This window comes from Patella vulgata, chromosome 6 (genome assembly GCF_932274485.2).
Source record: "Patella vulgata chromosome 6, xgPatVulg1.2, whole genome shotgun sequence".
NCBI lineage: Eukaryota > Metazoa > Mollusca > Gastropoda > Patellidae > Patella > Patella vulgata.
Genome location: NC_065884.2, coordinates 49,762,721 through 49,788,225, shown reverse-complemented (window position 1 = coordinate 49,788,225; position 25,505 = coordinate 49,762,721).

The following is a 25,505-nucleotide window of genomic DNA, read 5'->3' as shown; positions in this document are numbered from 1 at the left end:
TGGCCGAAAGCAATTAGTACATGTGTAATGACAAACAAAAATGACATGAAAACCAAATTAACTTAATCCCTACTGGACTGTTTAGCTGGTATTATCAGAATTAAGAGACGCTCAGTCTGCAGCCTGCCACTACCCCCAAGACAATGAGTCAGAAAAAAACTGTACTCTCCTTTTATTCGAAATCGTCCAAACAGATCACCATACTGCCTTGCCTGAATCCGCTTCCATCTGTATCCACCATTCTGTATCCACCATACTGCCTTGCCTGCATCCTCTGCCATCTGTATCAACCATTCTGCATCCACCAACCTGGTTCCTGAAAAACAAACTTAGGTGGCCGAAAACAATTAGTACATGTGCAATGACAAACAAAAATGACATGAAAACTAAATTAACTTAATCCCTACTGAACTGGACTGTTCAGCTGGTATTATCAGAATTAAGAGACGCGCAGTCTGCAGCCTGCCACTACCCACAAGAAAATCAATCAAAAAAACTGTACTCTCCTTTTATTCCAACTCGTCTAAACAGATCACCATACTGCCTTGCCTGCATCCTCTTCCGTCAGTGTCCACCATTCTGTATCCACCATTCTGTATCCACCATACTGCCTTGCCTGCATGCTCTGCCATCTGTATTGACCATTCTGCATCCACCAACCTGGTTCTGAAAAAAAAAAAACTTAGGTGGCCGAAAGCAATTAGTACATGTGCAATGACAAACAAAAATGAAATGAAAACCAAATTAACTTAATCCCTACTGAACTGGACTGTTCAGCTGGTATTATCAGAATTAAGAGATGCTCAGTCTGCAGCCTGCCACTATCCCCAAGAAAATCAGCCAGAAAAAAACTACTCTCCTTTTATTCCAAATCGTCTAAACAGATCACCATACTGCCTTGCCTGCATCCTTTTCCGTCTGTGTCCACCATTCTGTATTCACCATTCTGTATCCACCATACTGCCCCGCCTGCCTGCTCTGCCATCTGTATCCACCATTCTGCATCCACCAACCTGGTTCTGGAAAAAGAAACTTAGGTGTCCTAAAGTAATTAGTACATGTGCAATGACAAACAAAAATGACATGAAAACCAAAGTAACTTAATCCCTATTGAACTGGACTGTTCAACTGGCATTATCAGAATTAAGAGACCCACAGTCTGCAGCCTGCCACTACCCCCAAGAAAATCAATCAAAAAAACTGTACTCTCCTTTTATTCCAAATCGTCCAAACAGATCACCATACTGCCTTGCCTGCATCTGCTTCCATCTGTGTCCACCATTCTGTATCCACCATTCTGTACCCACCATTCTGCCTTGCCTGCATGCTATGCCATCTGTGTTGACCATTCTGTATCCACCAACCTGGTTCTGAAAAAACAGACTTATGTGGCCGAAAGCAATTAGTACATGTGCAATGACAAACAAAAATGACATGAAAACCAAATTAACTTAATCCCTACTGAATTGGACTGTTCAGCTGGTATTATGAGAACTAAGAGACGCGCAGTCTGCAGCCTGCCACTACCCCCAAGAAAATCAATCAAAAAAACTGTACTCTCCTTTTCTGTATCCACCATTCTGTATCCACCATACTGCCTTGCCTGCATCCTCTGCCATCTGTATCAACCATTCTGCATCTGCCATCTGTATCCACCATTCTGCATCCAACAACCTGGTTCTGGAAAAAGAAACTTAGGTGTCCGAAAGCAATTAGTACATGTGCAATGACAAACAAAAATGACATGAAAACCAAATTAACTTAATCCCTATTGAACTGGACTGTTCTACTGGCATTATCAGAATTGAGAGACACAGTCTGCAGCCTGCCACTACCCCCAAGAAAATCAATCAAAAAAACTGTACTCTCCTTTTCTTCCAAATCGTCTAAACAGATCACCATACTGCCTTGCCTGCATCCTCTTCCGTCTGTGTCCACCATTCTGTATCCACCATACTGCCTTGCCTGCAGCCTCTGCCATGTGTACCAACCATTCTGCATCCACCAACCTGGTTCTTGAAAAACAAACTTAGGTGGCCGAAAGCAATTAGTACATGTGTAATGACAAACAAAAATGACATGAAAACCAAATTACTTAATCCCTATTGAACTGGGCTGTTCAGCTGGTATTATCAGAATTAAGAGACGCACAGTCTGCAGCCTGCCACTGCCACCAAGAAAATCAATCAAAAAAACTGTACTCTCCTTTTCTTCCAAATCGTAAAAACAGATCGCCATACTGCCTTGCCTGCATCCTCTTCCGTCTGTGTCCACCATTCTGTATCCACCATACTGCCTTGCCTGCATGCTCTGCCATCTGTGTTGAATATTCTGCATCCACCAATCTGGTTCTGAAAAAACAAACTTAGGTGGCCGAAAGCAATTAGTACATGTACAATGACAAACAAAAATGAAATGAAAACCAAATTAACTTAATCCCTTTTGAACTGGACTGTTCAGCTGGTATTATCAGAATTCAGAGACGCTCAGTCTGCAGCCTGCCACTACCCCCCAGAAAATCAGTCAGAAAAAAACTACTCTCCTTTTATTCCAAATCGTCTAAACAGATCACCATACTGCCTTGCCTGAATCCTCTTCCGTCAGTGTCCACCATGCTGTATCCACCATACTGCCTTGCCTGCATGCTCTGACATCTGTATCCACCATTCTGCATCCACCAACCTGGTTCTGAAAAAACAAACTTAGGTGGCCGAAAGCAATTAGTACATGTGCAATGACAACCAAAAATGAAATGAAAACCAAATTAACTTAATCCCTACTGAACTGGACTGTTCAGCTGGTATTATCAGAATTAAGAGACGATCAGTCTGCAGCCTGTCACTACCCCCAAGACAATCAGTCAGAAAAAAACTGTACTCTCCTTTTATTCCAAATCGTCCAAACAGATCACCATACTGCCTTCCCTGAACCCGCTTCCATCTGCATCCACCATTCTGTATCCACCATTCTGTATCCACCATGCTGCCTTGCCTGCATCCTCTGCCATCTGTATCAACCATTCTGCATCCACCAACCTGGTTCCTGAAAAACAAACTTAGGTGGCCGAAAGCAATTAGTACATGTGCAATGACAAACAAAAATGAAATGAAAACCAAATTAACTTAATCCCTACTGAACTGAACTGTTCAGCTGGTATTATCAGCATTAAGAGATGCTCAGTCTGCAGCCTGCCACTATCCCCAAGAAAATCAGCCAGAAAAAAACTACTTTCCTTTTATTCCAAATCGTCTAAACAGATCACCATACTGCCTTGCCTGCATCCTCTTCCGTCTGTGTCCACCATGCTGTATCCACCATACTGCCTTGCCTGCTCTGACATCTGTATCCACCATTCTGCCGAAAGCAATTAGTACATGTGGAATGACAACCAAAAATGAAATGAAAACCAAATTAACTTAATCCCTACTGAACTGGACTGTTCAGCTGGTATTATCAGAATTAAGAGACGATCAGTCTGCAGCCTGTCACTACCCCCAAGACAATCAGTCAGAAAAAAACTGTACTCTCCTTTTATTCCAAATCGTCCAAACAGATCACCATACTGCCTTCCCTGAACCCGCTTCCATCTGCATCCACCATTCTGTATCCACCATTCTGTATCCACCATGCTGCCTTGCCTGCATCCTCTGCCATCTGTATCAACCATTCTGCATCCACCAACCTGGTTCCTGAAAAACAAACTTAGGTGGCCGAAAGCAATTAGTACATGTGCAATGACAAACAAAAATGAAATGAAAACCAAATTAACTTAATCCCTACTGAACTGGACTGTTCAGCTGGTATTATCAGAATTAAGAGATGCTCAGTCTGCAGCCTGCCACTATCCCCAAGAAAATCAGCCAGAAAAAAACTACTTTCCTCTTATTCCAAATCGTCTAAACAGATCACCATACTGCCTTGCCTGCATCCTCTTCCGTCTGTGTCCACCATTCTGTATTCACCATTCTGTATCCACCATACTGCCTCGCCTGCCTGCTCTGCCATCTGTATCCACCATTCTGCATCCACCAACCTGGTTCTGGAAAAAAAAACTTAGGTGTCCTAAAGTAATTAGTACATGTCCATTGACAAACAAAAATGACATGAAACCAAATTAACTTAATCCTTATTGAACTGGACTGTTCAACTGGCATTATCAGAATTAAGAGACCCACAGTCTGCAGCCTGCCACTACCCCAAGAAAATCAATCAAAAAAACTGTACTCTCCTTTTATTCCAAATCGTCCAAACAGATCACCATACTGCCTTGCCTGCATCTGCTTCCATCTGTGTCCACCATTCTGTATCCACCATTCTGTACCCACCATTCTGCCTTGCCTGCATGCTATGCCATCTGTGTTGACCATTTTGTATCCACAAACCTGGTTCTGAAAAAACAGACTTATGTGGCCGAAAGCAATTAGTACATGTGCAATGACAAACAAAAATGACATGAAAACCAAATTAACTTAATCCCTACTGAATTGGACTGTTCAGCTGGTATTATCAGAACTAAGAGACGCGCAGTCTGCCACTACCCCCAAGAAAATCAATCAAAAAAACTGTACTCTCCTTTTCTTCCAAATCGTCTAAACAGATCACCATACTGCCTTGCCTGCATCCTCTTCCGTCTGTGTCCACCATTCTGTATCCACCATACTGCCTTGCCTGCAGCCTCTGCCATGTGTACCAACCATTCTGCATCCACCAACCTGGTTCTTGAAAAACAAACTTAGGTGGCCGAAAGCAATTAGTACATGTGTAATGACAAACAAAAATGACATGAAAACCAAATTACTTAATCCCTACTGAACTGGGCTGTTCAGCTGGTATTATCAGAATTAAGAGACGCACAGTCTGCAGCCTGCCACTGCCCCCAAGAAAATCAATCAAAAAAACTGTACTCTCCTTTTCTTCCAAATCGTGTAAACAGATCGCCATACTGCCTTGCCTGCACCCTCTTCCGTCTGTGTCCACCATTCTGTATCCACCATACTGCCTTGCCTGCATGCTCTGCCATCTGTGTTGAATATTCTGCATCCACCAATCTGGTTCTGAAAAAACAAACTTAGGTGGCCGAAAGCAATTAGTACATGTACAATGACAAACAAAAATGAAATGAAAACCAAATTAACTTAATCCCTTTTGAACTGGACTGTTCAGCTGGTATTATCAGAATTAAGAGACGCTCAGTCTGCAGCCTGCCACTACCCCCCAGAAAATCAGTCGAAAAAAACTACTCTCCTTTTATTCCGAATCGTCTAAACAGATCACCATACTGCCTTGCCTGAATCCTCTTCCGTCTGTGTCCACCATGCTGTATCCACCATACTGCCTTGCCTGCATGCTCTGACATCTGTATCCACCATTCTGCATCCACCAACCTGGTTCTGAAAAAACAAACTTAGGTGGCCGAAAGCAATTAGTACATGTGCAATGACAAACAAAAATGAAATGAAAACCAAATTAACTTAATCCCTACTGAACTGGACTGTTCAGCTGGTATTATCAGAATTAAGAGACGATCAGTCTGCAGCCTGTCACTACCCCCAAGACAATCAGTCAGAAAAAAACTGTACTCTCCTTTTATTCCAAATCGTCCAAACAGATCACCATACTGCCTTCCCTGAATCCGCTTCCATCTGCATCCACCATTCTGTATCCACCATTCTGTATTCACCATGCTGCCTTGCCTGCATCCTCTGCCATCTGTATCAACCATTCTGCATCCACCAACCTGGTTCCTGAAAAACAAACTTAGGTGGCCGAAAGCAATTAGTACATGTGCAATGACAAAAAAAATGACACGAAAACCAAATTAACATAATCCCTAATGAACTGGAGTGTTCAGCTGGTATTATCAAAATTAAGAGACGCACAGTCTGCAGCCTGCCACTACCCCCAAGAAAATCAATCAAAAAAACTGTACTCTCCTTTTATTCCAAATCGTCCAAACAGATCACCATACTGCCTTGCCTGAATCCGCTTCCATCTGCATGCACCATTCTGTATCCACCATTCTGTATCCACCATGCTGACTTGCCTGCATGCTCTGCCATCTGTATTGACCATTCTGCATCCACCAACCTGGTTCTGAAAAAACAAACTTAGGTGGCCGAAAGCAATTAGTACATGTGCAATAACAAACAAAAATGAAATGAAAACCAAATTAACTTAATCCCTACTGAACTGGACCGTTCAGCTGGTCTTGTACCCATAATTGAGAGCCGCTCAATCATACAATTAAGGGGCTATGATCCACGAAGTTACGGCTCAATACATGTCAATATTAGGGATATCAAGTTTCGTTAAATATTGGATGAAAGTTGTGACCTGTAGACTGTCCACGAAATGTGAACCGACGTTCGGACGAAAATATACATCCACATGAAAATGTAGGCGTATAAAAAAAAAATTGGTGACCGTTGGCGATATACAGAGACATAACAATAGTTAAATCCAAATTACACAAGAACTCCATCAATATTTTAATCAACATGTTACAGTAAAGGAACACCTGCTAACAGGTCTTTGACACACATTTACATAGATAAGTGATTTGATGGACTTTTAATAAGGATATCGGTTTAAACTACAAGATGAAACAACCCCAAATGTTACATTCTAGAAAAATGAATAAGACTGCCTATATAGTATCGTCGAATGTGTAAGCTTTACTGGATCTTTTTCTATTCTGTATCAGAAGCCCCATTGCCTAATATGGACTGCCAACTTCCAGTTATCATCAGTGATAACTGGCTACGTCGAGGACCAAGGAATGGGGTGTGCACACCAGAAAACCCAATAGAAGCGAGATTGAAATCGCTAGTATATCGCATAGATGTAAATCGGCCGCAATCCTGTTAGATTAACAGTGTCATATACCTTGAATTCAGGTCTGTGTAAATGTTGATTACAGTTCCCAAAGAACAGAAGTTCCAAATAGGTATGGATGTGTTTGTGTACTTGTTCTAAGAAGTAATGGCAAGTCTGCAGTCTACAACCAATACAATTATTTCTAATCTCCAGATAATAACATAAAGCCTGTCTCGCTAAAAAGCCAACAGAATACAAGAAATCCTGAACCCATTTTGGTGTTGTGTATGTGGATTAGAGAAGAAACTGTTTATGTTTGAATACTAGCTATCTCATCATTTCGAACTTGTGAAACCTACAAGAATTCTGTTCTCCAAACAGTAACACAAAGAACCTGTCTCGACCTACAAGAATTCTAATCTCCAGAATATAACAGAACTCAGAACTGCTGAAACATGGTCCGCTAGTAGCAAGAAGAAAACAATGTTATATATTATGTGGACTAGGGAAAATAATGTCGGTGTTGTGTTTTCTCCTGATAGAGATAAACATCTTCAGCTGTTTATATTGGTTGATGAACTTATGACATGTTAATCTATCTAGCCTAGACATAACAAGTAGACTTGATCCCTCGAGTAGCTTTACACCAAATTCCAACTAAATGTCAATGTTACCAAGGACCCCTATTTTAAAATGTGATTTAACTTGTCAATGGAATGTCCTTTACTGTACATATTAGACGGACCAATGAAATTAACTTAACTTCCACTAGATACAAACTATGTCATTTCGAGTCTAACATATGGTTCAATTTTATTTCTATAATTCGATTGCCGTAGGGGTCTGGCAGTGGAAGAAAACCGGAGACATATTCGAACGTTTTTTTAAATCAGATAATAATTTTGACCTCTTGAGGGACCACAAACTAAACACACGATTTTTCGTACAGTCAGGGGCCATAATTCAGGAAGTCACAATCCGATATTTGCGAATATCGAAAGGAACGAAGATCTTTGGGTTATAAACATCAAGTTTCATCAAAATTGGGTGAAAATTGTGTGATCTCTAGAGAGTCCACAACCTTGATATACCATATTTTTACCCTATTAGTGAACAAGGAGCTGCCATTCTGTCAGGCAGTTTTGGTCCGATTTTCACGAAATTCAAACTCAACCATCATAAGGGAGTAGCGGTGATATATTCAAACGTTTTTTTCTTTTAAATTGGATAAAAATTGTGACCTCTAGAGGGGCCACAAGCTTAAAACACAATTTTTCATACTATCAAGGGCCATAATTCAGGAAGTTAATATAACTAGCATAAATTTAAGGTTGCATCAAAATCGGATAAAAAGTTGTGGCCTCTAGAGGGCCTACAACCTTGATATACCGCATATTTACACCATTTACGAGGGACGGCCATTTTGTCCGTCAGTTTTGGTCTGTTTTTACGAAATTCAAACTCAACCATCATTACGGTGTAACGGTGATATATTTACACGTTTTTTTTAAATCGGATAATTGTGACCTCTAGAGGGGCCACAAAGTAAAAATGCGATTTTTTCGTACATTCAAGGGCCATAATTCAGGAAGTTATGATCCGATATGCGCAAATATCAAAAGGAACCAAGATCTTTGGGTTATAAACATGTATTTCAAGTTCTATCAAAATCGAATCAAAATCGTGAGCATTAGAGGGTCCACAACCTTGATATACCATATTTTTACACTGTTTGCGTTCGAGGGGCGGCCATTTTGTCCGGCAGTTTTGGTCCGATTTAGACGCAATTCGATCTCAACCGTCATTATGGTGTAACAGGGATATTTCCAAACAGTTTTTTCAAATCGGAATAAAATTGTGACCTCCATAGTGTCCACAAGCTAAAAAACGTGATTTTTCGTAAAATCAGGGAGCATATTCAGCAAGTTACGGTCCGATATGCGCGAATATCGAAAGGAACCAAGATTTTGGGTTATAAACTTACATTTCAAGTTTCATTAAAATCAGATCAAAATTGTGACCTCTAGGGGACCACAACCTTGATATCACACTGATCAGAAGTGAATATTCGCTAAGCCGCTACAATCACTGATAAAGATGACATCAATGCGACTTAATGAGTCTCAAATATTAACTTTCTTCCACCGACATTTTATTTTTGATGTAGGTGAAAATTATTTCCTATTTAGTGTAAATGGGTATAAAAATGACTAAAAGGCAGCATTCGGCCCGAAGCAGTAACGTCTTATGTAAGCAATGCACGCGCCATTCAGCCAATACGCCGCGTGCTGTGACAGCACGTGTTAAAGGCAGTCATCTTTTACAGAGATATTAGAAGACTCGTAATTCTCTATGAAACAGATTGCCTTGATTTACCAGATGTTTACACTATTAGCGTAGAGGGGCGCCCATTTTGTCTGGCAGTTTTGGTCCGATTTTCATGAAATTCAAGCTCAACCAACAATACGGTGTAATAGTGACATATTCGAACATTTTTTTTAAATCAGATAATAATTGTGACCATAATTCAGGAAGTCACGATCCGAATTAAACCAACATAACGGTGTAACGGTGGGTGATATATTTGAACGTTTTTGTAAATCAGATAATAATTGTGACCTCTAGAGGGACCACAAGCTGAAAACAGGATTTTTCGTACAATCAGGGGCCATAATTCAGGAAGTTACAATCCGATATCCGCAAATACCAAAAGGAACCAATATCTTTGTGTTATAAACATGCATTTTTAAATCAGATAAAAAATTGTGACCTCCAGAGGGTCCACAACCGTGATACACAATATTTTGACACTATTTGCGAACGAGGGTCGGCCATTTTGTCCGTCAGTTTCGGTCCGATTTTTACGAAATTCCAACTCAACCATCCTTAGGGTGTAAGGGTGAAATATTGAAACGATTTTTTAAATCGGATAAAAATTTTGATCTCTATAGATATGGTTCAAAAGCTAAAAACTCATTTTTCGTAAAATCAGGGGCTATAATTCAGGAAGTTATGGCCCGATATGCGCGAATATCGATAGGAACTGAGATCTGTGGGTTATAAACATATATTTCAAGTTTAAACCAAATTGGATAAAAATTGTGACCTCTACAGTGTTAACAAGCTAAAAACGTGATTTTTCGTACAATCAGGGGCCATAATCCATGAAGTGACAGTCGGATACATGCCAATATCGATAGGAACTGAGATCTTAGGGTGATAAACAGACAGGGACGACGACAATATACGTCCACATGAATTTGCTGAAAATTTCAATCAAATTGATCCACTATGAATTGAGATTTTAGCGATTGAATTATCACCCTAGCCTCGATCATAATTACTAAAGTCGGTATGATAAAAAAACATAGTCTCGATTATTCATTTCATGATTAAATTAAGAATGAAAGTGGAGCAGTAAATGGTATATGTTTAACCTTAATAATACATATGTAATTATAAATTCTTACCCAAGAAAAGGTTTTTAATAACTATAGCCAGAGACTCTGGGACGAGGTGAAGTACCTTATCATCTGTCTGTAATAAAATAGGGTAATGTATGAAATGTTTATGTAACAGGAGGATCGCATGATCTTCTCCAGGTATATAATTACAGGACAAAATATACACTCATATTAAATTATCAAATGATGGGTATATTCTACTAATCACTAATAGATCGAAAATCAATTTATAATATAAGTACTATATTATATATTAAAATATAAAGATTATCTATTTACATTTTATCAGTTATAACAAAAACATATAAATACAAATATATATCACACATACCCTAAGACAGGCACTTTCCAGGCAAATACATACTACCATAGAGTGGTGAACTTTATGGACAACACAGTTGGGAACACTATAAAACAATTAGACATCACAATTAACAAGACATTACACAGGGAATAATATATTTCATCATTATTTAATAATGTAATATAAAGTTGTCCAGTTTCTCTCTCTCTACATATATATTAACTTGCTAATAATTAATTTACTAGTTTAGAATTATATACGTAGTTTAAATGTCTAGTCCAGTCAAACAACCCGTCTTCATTAGCCCAGGTTAGGAGCAGAACAGTAGGACGTTAAACTCCATTTCATTTCATTTCCAGTCAAACTTAAACCTACCTTGAAATAAATGATTAATTGTGCTGTAACTGAGTAAAGATGTTGAGATTTGGACAGATCAGAAGAGAGTGATCTTTTAGCAAGGATCAACAAACCCGGTTTCTAAGATACTGAAATCTACTCACTATCTTAAAGTAGCATCTTTAAACTACAAACTTCACAACTGGAAATAAAAGACTACCTGGATACACAGGACAATGATAAGTAGTTAAAATATTTAAAGAGAATATAACACTCTACTAAAATATAAAGAGAATATAACACTCTACTAAAATATAAAGAGAATATAACACCCTACTACATATATTTAAAGTGAAATACTTTCAATAGTTGAATTATGTATATAATGTAAAGCATAGAATAAATTAAATTAACTTGACTTTAAATTTTAAATGTCTTAGAAACTGATCATCAGTTACAAAAGGTTTGCCCCCCTCCCCCCAAATTTGAAGCAGGTGTCTGTACGAGTAGAAATGAAATGAAATGGAGTTTAACGTCCTACTGTTCTGCTCCTAACCTGGGCTAATGAAGACGGGCATATGCCATACAGTGTGCTATGAGGGAAATTTTGCCCGGACAGCGGCACTACGGCCTACTCTTATATCGAATTCCAACTGCCAAGGGATATTTTACGTGCACGCCAATGTGTACACGGGACCTCGGTTTTTCGTCCCATCCGAACGACTAGACAGCTTTCCTTGTCAGCCCCTCCGTCCTGCATCACTGACAAGGGAGAACCACGTCGGAAAATCTGGATGAACTTTCTCGGCCAATGCAGGGATCGAACACCCGACCTCCAGGCTAGCGAGCTAGCGTCTTACCCACTTAGCCACGTGATCCCCCTGTACGAGTAGAAACGAGTAGAAATCAGTTGGTCAGATAGGGCACTGGTGGGGAGTATAGCCACAGCAGCACCTTAAAGTAGCCCCCCCCCCCCCGTGTGGCTAAAATTAGGTCAGAAGTTACATGGCTGAAACTTTCTAGGGACAATGGTATCCATGGTCGGAGTAAATATTTCACAAATCTAACCAAAATTCCTGGGGCTTTCCCCAAGTCAAACCATGCCTAATATTGCCTCACGGGGCTAAAAATATGGTCATCAGTAACATGGCTGAAACATACCAGAAACAAAGATCCACACTTGCTAAATACAATTTTCAAAAATCTAACCCAAAATTTGGGGGGTTTTCCCGAGTCAGATCGCTCTAAAGTATGTCCGATCACACCCTAAAAATGGGGCTTTTTAAATGGTCATCAGTTACATGGCTGAAACTTACCAGAATCAAAGATCCATACTTGCAGTGGCGGCGCCGGGGGGGGGGGGGGGGGGGCAAGGGGTACATTTCGGTAATCAATACCTTCTACGGTGAATAAATCCCACATCCCCACTCAGTCATAGACTTGCATGTTGTAGAGCATTTCCGACAGTCAATTTTTCAAAATTTTCTTGGGGAGGTTCCCAATACCCCCACAAGGACTCGCTACTTTGGCGCTCATCAGGGGAATTCGTTGACGTTCGTTCGTTTGACATTTTGTTCTCTGGTCGGATAAACTAGTAATCAGGAGACGGACGGTATCTGGTCAGATCTATTTATCTCGAAGATCGGTGCCGGACTGAATACTGTCAGACAGCATTTCCGGCAGTCTATTTTTTAATATTTTCTGGGGGAGGTCCCCCATACCCTCCGTAAGGACTCCATACTTTGACGCTCGTGAGTGGACTTCGTCGAGGTTCTCAAGTCCGTTCGTTTAACACTTTAACTCAACGATCAGTGCCTGAAATACTGTCAGGCTGCATTTCCGGCAACTTGTTTTTGAAGCTCGTGCCTTTGCCCCCTTAACCTTGGACTTTGCCCCAGCTTTGCCCCTCCAACCACGGACGGCTGGCGCCGCCACTGCATACTTGGAAAACATATTTTTCAAAAATCTAACCAAAAATGTTGGGACTTTCCTCAAGTCAGATCGTCCTAAAGCCCACCTGGCCACGCCCTAAAAATGGGACTTTTTATATGGTCATCAGTTACATGACTGAAACTTACCAGAAATGTTGTTCCAGGCATGAAAAATGTATTTATCGAAAATCTGACCATAAAGGTGGGGGGTTTCCCAAAGTCAGACGGGCCTTAAAATTGCAGCCCTACCCATAACCTCTATATAAATCATCTAAACATATTTAAAATAGTTTGAAATTAAATAACAGTGTTGTACTATATATGTTTTATAACTTGGGTCAATTCACATGGTGATCATTAGAACAGGTTATTCCATGCCACCAACAATGAACTTTCTTATCTCATAATGTAAACATTTTGTACAATATAATATTCTATAGTACAGTTATTTTGTTTTCTTCCACACAACTGCAATTTTTACAGTTGGAACAAATTTGATTCATTTTGCCAGTTGAAGCCTAAGAACTCATTACAACATGGAAATTGAAAAAGACGATTGTAAAATCAATCCAATTGGTAAGATATAATGCATAGAAATAATATAACTGAAATTTCCAAATATTCTGAATTAAGGCATAAAGCCAAGCAGTAATATACATATATAAGCGTGTATATATATATATATATATATATATATATATATATATATATATATATATATATATATATTAATGCAACTATAGAAATATTACAAATGAGCTAATACAGTTTTTATCATAGGCTACTAAAGGTAGGCTATATTGATTCAAAAATCTAATGCAATTGTTAACATGTCTTGCTAACACATCGGAAATACATTTCTAGAAATGTCGACAGTATTCTGCAAGTTTTAGCAGATCAGTTTTCTTTTAGGCTTACTTATCAATGACTTGTTTTTTTCCGTATAGGCCTATAGCCTCTATTAACATTTTCTGATGTTCACATTTCCTAGTTTTTTTTATAGGGTTTGGGGTTTTAAGGTTTTATCACCTTTTTTATCAGCACAATATACAACAATATCCCCATCTGAGATTGAAGGAAAGTAAGCATAAAAACTGTTTATTTTAATCACTTCCAATCTGTTACTATGGAAACGTAGCTGTGATGTCATAAATTATGACGTCATATCAGCTATGACATAATAGTCTGAGAGGTAGATTCCCTCACTTACCATGTTCTTGCTCTAAACAAGTCAGATACGATGATCTTGCTCTCACCAATATGATAAATGCACATACGACATTTTGGGGGTAGCCATATCTCCAAGAAAAATTGATTAATTCATTCTTTCATACCCCAAAAAATTGGATAAAGGTATTCGAACTCCAAAACAATCAAAAAACAGTTTTCGTAAAATTTGTCACTTAATTACGATGTTTTTGCTCTGACGCAGCGATTTGTTCTTATATCAGGTTGCCTCTCCGGTATAGGAATCCATCAGAGTATATTCCTTGTTAACAGAAACAATGCCAGTCCTTGAACCCTATTTGACTCATTGCGTCCTGCACTCTTAATGTCCAAAAAGATTGCTTTATAATGCCAACAACGACAACTTAGGAAGTACTGTTATTATCGTACGTGGGTGATCTTAAATTTTGACTTAATCGGATGATATGGTGTTCCTTTACGCATTGGACTAAGAATGAGAGTAGCGGAGGTCATTTGTGCTTATATCAGGTTGCCTCGCCAGTAAAGGAATCCATCATACAAACCATGTACTGGGAACATTGGCTGTAGATTTTGTTAGAACTAGAACTATAGGATTGGATATTCACAAGGTACAAGTCAAGCAAAGCATTCACTTATACCCCCTGTTTATACACAGCAGATACATACATTATAAATAAGAACTATACGATTAGATATTGACAGTGTACAAGTCACACAAACCATTCATTTATAACACCTGTTTATAAACAACAAATACACATATTATAAATCCGGATTTTTATTACAAAATTAAAAAAAAAAACAAAAAAAAAAACATGCAAAAACTGTACTCTTGTATAAATTTGGCCCAAAAATAATTTATTTAATACCCGTATATTCCCAATTATTTTTATTTTAGATTGTTATTTCAAAATTCAAAAATAATTGTATATATTGGTTTAATAAAATGGATTACTGTAAAAATAAATATGACGTAATGATAATATGCTAAAATGATAATAAATAAATAAATACCCCCTCCCCCTCTCTATTCAAATAATAAAACACAATGTGTTTATCCATTCATATAGAATCATTTTACTTACTAGCAAAAAGCAAAAAAATAAAACAAAAATAATTAAAAATATATATATTACGACTGTTTTTTTCAAAAATCGTGACTAGTAATATTATTTCGTGGTTAAATTAACACCTAAAACAACTTTCAATACACGCTTGATGCAAATATCACAAACATGCATATGAATTCACAGTTGATGCAACTCTCACTAACATATTCCCAAATAGTAGATAAACCAGATACATCATCAATAAAATATGATTTGGTGTTGATTCTTTGTCTGTTAAAACACAAGTTTATGTTCATCGCCCATTCTCGTGCGTCAACGGGTTCATCTTCAAAGATCATCAGCCCAATTAACAGAATCTTTTGTCAAGTTTTCTTTAGCATCGCTATCTAAACCTGTTACTCGAACAGATCTTACTTGGTTGATTTAAGGAGTGACATTAAATTTAAAATCAGGAATCAAAGCCCAGTCAGGCACATCTACGGGTCCATCATACATAGGTTCGTCAGCCCAGTTGATAACATGTTGATGGTGAATTTGGCTGAAGTCATCAATATTTTCTGTGGTAGCCCGATGTCTTCTAGAACAATCATCGTTAGAATGTCGATTAAAATCTAATCCGGGTATCAAAGCCCAGTCTGGGACATCTACAGGTCCATCATGCACAAGTTCTTCAGCCCAGTTGATAACATATTGATGGTGAATTTGGTTGAAGTCATCAATATTTTCTGTGGTAGCCCAATGTCTTCTAGAATAATCATCTTTAGCATGTGGATTAAAATCTAATCCAAGTATCAAAGCCCAATCAGGGACATCTACGGGTCCATCATGCACAGGTTCGTCAGCCCAGTTGATAACATATTGATGGTGAATTTGGCTGAGGTCATCAATATTTTCTGTGATAGACCAATCATCTTTAGCATGTCGATCAAAATCTAATCCAGGTATCAATGCCCGATATGGAATATTTGTTGGTTCTTCATATGAGATTTCGTCAGCCCAGTTGATCACTGAATAATGTTGGTTTTGGTTTAAGTTCAGCTGAAAAGTATCGTCCAATTCTTCGTCCAAATTCTTAGTATCTCCATTGTATGATACTGATGCTGATGATATAGGTGATCTTGGAACTTTTAGTTCACAAATTTTCTCGTATCCTTGGTTGAATTTCTTGTAGTAAGATACAGCTGAAAAAAGGTGAAAAACAATTTCAAGCAACGAAGAGAAGAAACGAAAAAAAGACTTGACCCTGGTATATCATAAATGATATATTCACCTTAACTGTATGGGACGTGAAAAATAGAGGGTTCGTGTATACATTGGTAGGGCTCATAAAAGATGCCTTGCTGGCATGGAATCCGTATTCCACGTTTAAATACATATTGCCGTAAGTTCATTTCAAATGACGAGACGTTATACCGTTTCATTTGTGTGATTTTATCAACTGTTTCGATTCTGTTATTTGGCTGTTAATTACGTTTCGAACGACATATTTTTAATGTAGGCCTAAACCGATTTTCGGCACAGTAAAGTGTTTTACTTCATAGACGCATTACGTATGTATACAGGCTTGATTAATAAAGTGTTTGATTTACTAAAAGTATTAACTATAGAGTTGACTAGTAAAGCGATAAACTTACTAAAAGTATTAAGGGTAGAGTTGACCAAATCTTCATCGGTTAATGTAACAAACATGTTATTATCATCATATATGATCTGACTTAATACATCACCATTGTCTAATCTACTATCATTAAAATCTGGTATTTCTCTGGAATAAATATAATACAAAGTATAAGTAAGAGAAAGTAATATACTCTTTATAATTCAAACTTCTTTAATTTTAAAAAGCAAAAACCCCATTTAAAACTTAAAACAGAGAAAACTAGTTGATATAGTTTGTTTTACCTGTTCTCAACTCGACCATGAAAATATTGAATAACTATTGAGTTTTTAACTTTTTATTGTTACTTTTTTGAATTTCTTTACAAAATATAGAGAATCTCCTACCAGTCTTTTTTGATATCAAAAAAGACGAGTAGGAGATTTTATTTATCACCCAATCCCTTCTTACATGCACAAATAGTTAAATATAATTCTTTGCTGTAGATTTCACTTTTACTGAACATTACGGCGTAGTGATACATCATTTTTTGACAGCAATTCAACCATTGCAAAGTCCTTTATATTGACCCAGTGTTTCCATCAAGGTCAATTGAATAACAATAGTTCATTTTTAATAAAAAAAAAAGTTACTTTTAATAAGAAATCAACTGTAGTTCCTTTTCAACTGACCAATCAAATTCATGTAAAGCGATATCTACTGTAGAATGTATTATTGGGTGATAAAATCAAATATACTTACAATACAGTCATAGTTGATGTCACTTTTGTGTCTGGATTCACCAAAGTGTAGAAAATGTTATTAATTTCAGAGAATTATCAGAGAGTCTTTCTTTTAGCAGATAAAATAGCTCAATGATAGAATAATAGGATGACGTTTTACCTATTGTGACGTCATAATTAAGACGTCAAAAAATTATGTTGAATTATTTGCCAAATAAAATTAAAATACCCCATTCCCCAAGATATTTTGCTTTTCCCGAAACAGGTTGAAATATTATTATTTTTTGTCTGTTTCACAGGCTGTTGGTTTTCGCATTATAAAGATTCATTCTCAATCAAAACAGTGAACTTTTTAATACTGACTGGCAACTTTTTATTTAATATATTTATACTACTAGATTTCAAGAAATCGCCATTAGGCCTAAATATTAACTATTGATCAAAACAAAACGCCATTTTGACAGCTAGTTTTCGAAAATGAAATGGAATGAATTGGGTTTTAACTGCCTATTGTTCTGCTCCAGCTGGGCTAAAGAAGACGGGCATACGCCATGTTTGCTATGAGGGCACTACGGCCTACTCTTATATCGATTTCCAACTGCCAGGGGATCTTTTACGTGTACACGGGACCTCGGTTTTTCGTTCCATCCGAACGACTAGACAGCTGCCCTTGTCGGGCCCTTCGTCCTGCACCACTAACAAGCGGAAACGACGTCGGAAAATCCAGATGAACTTTCTCGGCCAATACCGGGAGCGAAGCCGCGACCTCCAGACTTGCGAGCCAGCGTCTTACTCACTTAGCCACCGTGCCCCCCCCCCCCCCCCACACACACACGCTTCGGTTTTAACCAAGAAGACTAATTTGAAAGAATCACCAAAAATATTTTCGAAACCAACAATCCATAGCTACAATGTTGAATTAAATCTCGCCGCCAACTTTTACATCAAATTGCTCGCATAGTCCTTTAAAAGAGGCGAGGTGACCAAGTAAAAAAAGTCGCTGGTTCGCCAACCTGGAGTTCGACCCCGGTGTTTGCCGCGACAGTTCATGGCATAGTCGTTCGGGATATACGAAAAAACCGAGATCCCGTGTAAACATTGGCGTGCACGTAAAAGAAACCTTTACAGTTGGAATTGGAAACTGGAGGCCGGAAACGTGATTTCCTGAGGAATTCCATCCCGACCGCATCTCGGACGCATCTCTCTCAAATTTCGAGACGGGGCACTCTTGGCCGTCTCGTTTCCCCCGGTCCGTCATTTCGTTCGCACAAGTCCCACACCGATTGCGTGTAGACACGGGCCGTCGGGCAAACCGGTAAAAACTCGCCCCCCTTCTTCTCTTTCTTCTTCTTCTTCTCCTCTCTTGGCCAGGAGACCCTCGGCCGGGGCGCGCAAAGTGGGAGTGGAAGTGAAGAAGTAGCTGAGAAAAACAAATATACAGAGAGAGAGCTCTGTCCGTCTGAAGCGGACAAATCTCCTAGTCGAGGGACAAGTCTCAACGCATCACAGCCACAACAGGCCGCTCTACCGAGTACGACACCCCGACTCGCACTTACCCTAGTCGTCTGCAAGCAGATTTACCTGCCTTCGAAAGACACCTGCCGAAACACACAGGTCGGACACACACCACCCCGTTCGCCCGCGAGGGCGAAGTAGGGCCTAATCGTTCTGTCGCCGGTCTCAGAGAGGCAGAAGCTCACGTCGTGGGACGGGATTCCGCAAAATTCTGCCACAAAATTAGCACATTCTGGCGTTATTTCAGTGGACCAATCCATGCGAGTGCTATGAAATGATGGCATTTCTAGAGGAGGGGGCTGGAGCCCATTGAGCACGTTAAATTCGCCACTGTAAGTGAGCAGAGCTACATCAAACCTAATTGTAAAGTCGCTTAGTGATAAATAACCCCCACGATGATTTGATGAATGGAGGCCGTAACGTTACGACCAAGCCGGACTCGATTTTTGACGAACGTCTAACACAGTAAGTACCAAATGGTAATACGATATTTAATCAAGAAATCTGAATATTTCGTGTGATCACAACAACAACAACTGCTTATATACAATCGTACGTCAATCTGAGGCAAAATTCGCGCTACTCGAAATGATATGGACGGGTAATTTGTTCGAGTTATACGATAATTCGAGTTAGACGATGTTCGGTCCGATAGAAGATCTCACGACAATAAAAGACCATGTCGTGTTACACCCTTAGATAAAGCCACAAAAAGCGTTTATTTTTCAAATCTTCAAGTTTCCGGGAAAGTTGCCAAAGCACACTCTCCTGCAAGATCCATTATTTATAGTTCGAGTTAGGCGATGTAAATATAAGATTTCGATAAGGATTGTACCGGAAATTTTGTTCGGGCTATGCGATAATTCGAGTTACAGTTTCCGAGTTATTCGATGTTTTATAAAAGGAAAACGAAAGAAAATATTCGTTCAACGAATTTTGTTCGAGTTAGCGATAATTCGCGTTATACGGGGTCAAGTTACGTGGAGTTAGAGCTGAATGATAATGATCAATGGATGAACACTCTTCTTTTTTTGCCCCTGACGAATTTTGCAATGGTTTCTTCGGCATTGATGGTGCGCAGGATATCGCTTTCAGAGGCCAGCCGAATCAAATACACTAGCCTATCGTAGACCGGAGATAATTTTGAATTTGGTGAAAGATCTCTCCCCAGAGCAATTAGATATCATCATACACAGATATATTCTCAATATTGCTTCAACGTTGGGGAATGTAGCCCCAGGGACTTCCGATGGAGGGCCCTCGGAGCATCGGAGGGGCCCCGTCACTAGGTCACCGGCCGTTGGAGTCCTCGGTCCGACCATGCTGATTTTTTTGGGGGGCCCTCTAATGTGGGGGGCCCTGGGCCCCATGGTTAATCTGGCGGTGTATGTGTAGTGATATGTCCAAGTGCTGATAGCAATATAAGCATGCCTGTAATGCATATAATTGACCACAATGACTAGGCATTTTTATGTAAGGGGGATCACTCTGTTTGAATTATTGAAAGACTTCCTGATCAGCCAACACGTCGTGTTGAGAGCCTGCAAACATAACAATTTGTAAATATTATTACTTCGTACTTCACCACTTGACAACTTTGATATACTTATTGTCTAACCATTGTACTGTAGAGGTGAGTTACCCATGATGATAGAATGGCATGTTTGAATGGGAGCTGACGGCACTAACCGTCACTGGTTGTCCGGTTTTGCCATGCTTAGGCATAGGACGAAGTAATGGCCGAAATTTAAGAGGAAGCAGGAATGTCGATGAGATGGGACATCATCTCTGTTGCAGTTACTAATTTTATCGGAACATCTGAAGGATTAATTCTTATTGGGTCATTATCTTTTGACAAGATGGCCGAGTGGAAGGACATCGCCTCTTTTGCAGTTACTAATTTTTCCGGACATCTTATCTTGAGAGATTAGATTAGACCTAATTAATTCTTATTTGGCCAATCTCATTTTGTCCAACAGGCCAAGTGGGACATCGTCTCTCTTGTTTTTTCAGTTAATTTCAACTTTAAATCTGTACTTTGGCCTCTCTATGTCAGCCTAATGGGACGTATCGTCTTCGAATGGCACAGAAATGTCGTTTTGCTTCCTTACTGTTGTATCAGAGCGGCCCCTCTATTGTTATCAGAGAAAACCATGACATACTAGCAAAATGAGCACAGAAAGCCACTCTCGACGCCACTAGCATGGGCGGATCCAAGTATGGTTGTATGCTTTGGCCTATTTCAGTAGTATTGATGGATTAAACATACATTATGCAAGAGCCAATCTGCCAATTGCAGGTCTTTCTTTATGCCTGAAATGTTATCTAAATTATTAATTAGACATTAATTAACTTATCCAGACCATAATGAACTCTTGATGGCATCGCTAGCCTGCGATCTGTAGTGGATTATGATCCGATTTACTGCATAACTTTCCTTCACGTTTTAATTACAGTTTATAAATTTGTCCAAAATAAATCACAAATTACTTCTCGGAATAGCTCACAATGTGTGCAGTCTGTTTTTAATCAATATATTTTTATTGGTTCTATTTGTGTTTACATTTGTTTAGGTATATGGGTTTCACCTATTTTGTCAATATTAATGTTCCTGGTAGTTGGAAAAGTTCTACATAATCACATCAATAAGCCAGGTCTTTAGTTTAGAAGATTGTCTATTCTACATATTATAAAAAATCTTATTTTCAGAGCAGTGAACACAGATTGCAACATTTTTATGACAAAGATGATGGAGACAATGATAAAGATAATAGAGATGTACCGAAAACTGATGATGGAGACAAGAATAATATTATGCTAACTGACACTGGAGAAAGCAAAGATATACAGAAAACTGATGGTGGAGACGGGAATATGCCGAGAACTGACAACGTTGGAGACAAATATATACGAAGAACTGATGATAGTGGAGACACGAATATGCTATCAATTGACAGTGGTCTAAACGATATACTGAAACCTAATAAAGGTGGAGACAGTAATATGCTTATAACTGACAACAGTGGAGACAAAACTATACTAAAATCTGATGATGATGATGATGATACTAATATGCTGACAAGTGACAATGGTGCAGACAAAGTTGTTGATACTAATCTGAAATCAAACAGGAAGCCACAATCAAAGACCAATACCACAGAGATAGGAATGAAACTTAGACCTCGTAATTCTGAAGGCATATCCTATGCATCTAATAATTTATTTTCTGATTTTAGTGGAAGTAAATATATGCCAAGTCGTGAAGTACTTTTATCTGATGAAATAGAAGAAAGCTGTAGTGATGACAATGAAATGAGTGATATCATACCCTGTATGAATGTCAGCAATGAGATTGTTTCTAAATCCAAAGAAAAAATTCAGTGTTCAGAACTATTGGACACATCTGATGAAGATATTGATGAAGAAGATGTCCTGATGGACCCTAATATTCCTGGTGTATATATAAAAAGGATTTCAAAATCAGAGACAAGTAAAACTGGAAAGATAAAAAAATATTCACGAGTTCATAATCAATACCAGAATTGTGATATTTGCAAGAGGAAATTTTCTAACTTTTCGCAACACCTTTTGAGAAAACACAGAGCTGTAGATACTAGATGAAGTGAAATCAATTGCAGATGAAAAGGATGAAAAGAAAAGGAAACAGTTACTTTACTTGTTAAGAAACAAATATAACCATATTAATAATGTTAAAACTTTAAATGATCAAAAAGGTGAAATCATTCTTGATAGACGACCATGTAGTCGTTTTCAATTAGATAACTATGGACCTTGCCCACACTGTCTGACATGGATCAAAAAGAGTTTACTATGGAAACATAGTCGATCTTGCATTGCATCATCTGGTTTAAATTTTACTTCTGCTGAGCTACGAATTCAGTCAGACACATTATCAATGCGGATTCAGCCTGTTGCTAGTAAAAAGTTAATCAAAGAAGTTTTTAGCAAGATGAATAATTATAAAGTTGGAGAAGTTGCTAAGTCTGATAATTTAATAGTCCTTTTGGGTAACCTTTGGACGCTAAAGAATATTGGAAATACCCTGAATCGCAGAAAGTACACATCTCAGGTGATGAGGTTGATATCCAGATTCCTAATCAACTTGAGAGCCATTAGGCCTATTGATGGTGAGCCGAGTATCTCCAATTACTTGAAACCGGAATATTTTGAAGATATATTAAAAGCAACCATGAGAACTGCTGAATGTAATGTGGTAGATGAAGAAGATGTAGATGAACCTAGTGTCTTGATTAAATTGGGTTTTGACCTGAAAAGGATGCTGAATGCCAAAATAGCTTTGGCAATTCAGAATGGACTTCCAGATCAAAGAAAGGAAGCAGAAGAATTGTTAAAGATTTTTGAAGTAATGTGGAGGACCAGGGTTACAAAAATTGCCAAGGTTTTATTGAATGAAAGGCACTTCAATAAAACTAAACCTTTGCCAGACCCTTCGGACATAGAGAAACTTAACAATTTTTACAACAACAGCTACAGTCATTAGATTATGATAAGAAAGATCCTGATAATTTTCGACTAATAGCTGAGACAATTGAGTCAAGGCTTGTGATTTACAACAGAAGAACTGAAGAAATGGAAGCCCTCAGGTAATTTTGTTTCCATAATTTTGAAATGATAAATACAAATTGTACAGTAAGCATGAAAGATTAAAATACATATTAGAGTTATTGATATCTAGAGTCATTGCTGTAAATGCCTGAAAATTTTGTTAGAATTTTACTACATGGGCATTTGTGGATGATAAAAATTAAAAATGTGCTTATGTTTTGAACGATATCAAAATGGCTCCCAAATTAAATAGTGAATGTATGTATTTACAGATTGAAGGATTATCAGGCCAGGAAACGAGGAGATAGTGATTTTAGCAGCTCAATGATTGGAAATTGTACCAAATTTGAAAAGTTTTTACTGGAAACACAAGAAATTGTTGAGATTAAAGGAAAGGTAATCATTGCTGCTAAAAACTAATATTTTATTTAGGTTATTAGTATTTATCACTGTGAATAGAAGCTAGTGATGGGACTTGGTGTATAAAAAAGTTTGATATTAATAAATATTGATAAATTAATGCATAAAATTGACCTGTCAAACCTAACATTTATATTTTGATTTTAACAGTATCTCCATAAAAAGATCTTATGTTTTTTTTTAGACTGGTCGAGCTGTACCTGTTATAATTCCCTATGAAACAATGGAAGGTTTACAGTTTTTAACAAACTTCACCATTCGTGAACAGTGTGGTATTTCAAGAGCTAATCCTTACGTATTTGCAAATAAAGGTAAGTAAAATTTATATAGTCTAATAATAATATTGTTTTATGTTTGTATGTAAATTTGGTAATATTAGCATGTTTGTTTGCATTTATTCAACTTTGTGTTCATTTTGTACACATTTTATATAATAACAAATTCCCAAGGATTTCTGTTCAAAGTATTTAGGATTTGCTGGTGTTGGAACAGACATCTTTGTCCAAAATGGCCTCATGATTTCTATTCAAATTTTAATATTTATCTATTATCATTAATTTGAAGGATTTTGAAATGCCTGTTATTTATATTGTGTTCACTACATTATTTAATTGGAATTTGTTTTGTAGGAACTACTGTTGTCAGAGCATACACATCTTTGTCCAAAACAGTTAATCTAGCGGATTTAAAATCTCCAGAACTTATGTCTAGTCAACTAAGAAAATATATGGCCACTATTTCTGATAGTTGAAAATGCAAAAGATGAAAAATTTACAGTGAATTTGCAAAGGCGAAAAGTAGAGAGAGAAAAAACATAACTAGATTTTTACATTGTTAATTTTTGTCGAGTAATTTTGTTTTATGGTAAATATCTATTAAAATAGATTAAGTGTTATGTGATATTTACATGTGAAAAATCTCGAAAATGGCCATTTTTACCATTTTGACTATGATAATTTTGCAATTTTAACCATGATATTTTCTCCTAATATGGCAACGATTCGGCTCCATAAAATAGAGCCAAGTATGGAAGTCTCTGGCTATTATACATATACTATTCAAAAAAAGTAGGGGATATTTGATTTTGGGGGCATAATACTAAAATATGCAAATGACTACGAAAAAAGTCACTATAGAACCTAACAGAAGAAACATTTCCAGTTACATGTGACGCCCAAACGCACCAATAGCTACCGCATGGAATGCAGGTGATGCTTGGGATCATCATGAGGGTCCAACCCAAGATTTTCACGACTCTGACTTTGAATGTTACAGTCATTGTGGCATTGAATTCCAGGGTGGAAACATCAGTTTAATTGTTTTAGTGACCAGAAAACAAATTTTGATATGCGTCGGCTTACCCAAAATGAAAGGTTACGTGCCCTTGGCATGCTACAGATCGGCACAACACAGGCGGTTGTGGCGCGGACGATGAATGTTTCTCAGTCTGTCATAAGCAGGCTATGGTCCAGATACCGTGATACACAATCTGTACAGGACAGACCACGCTCAG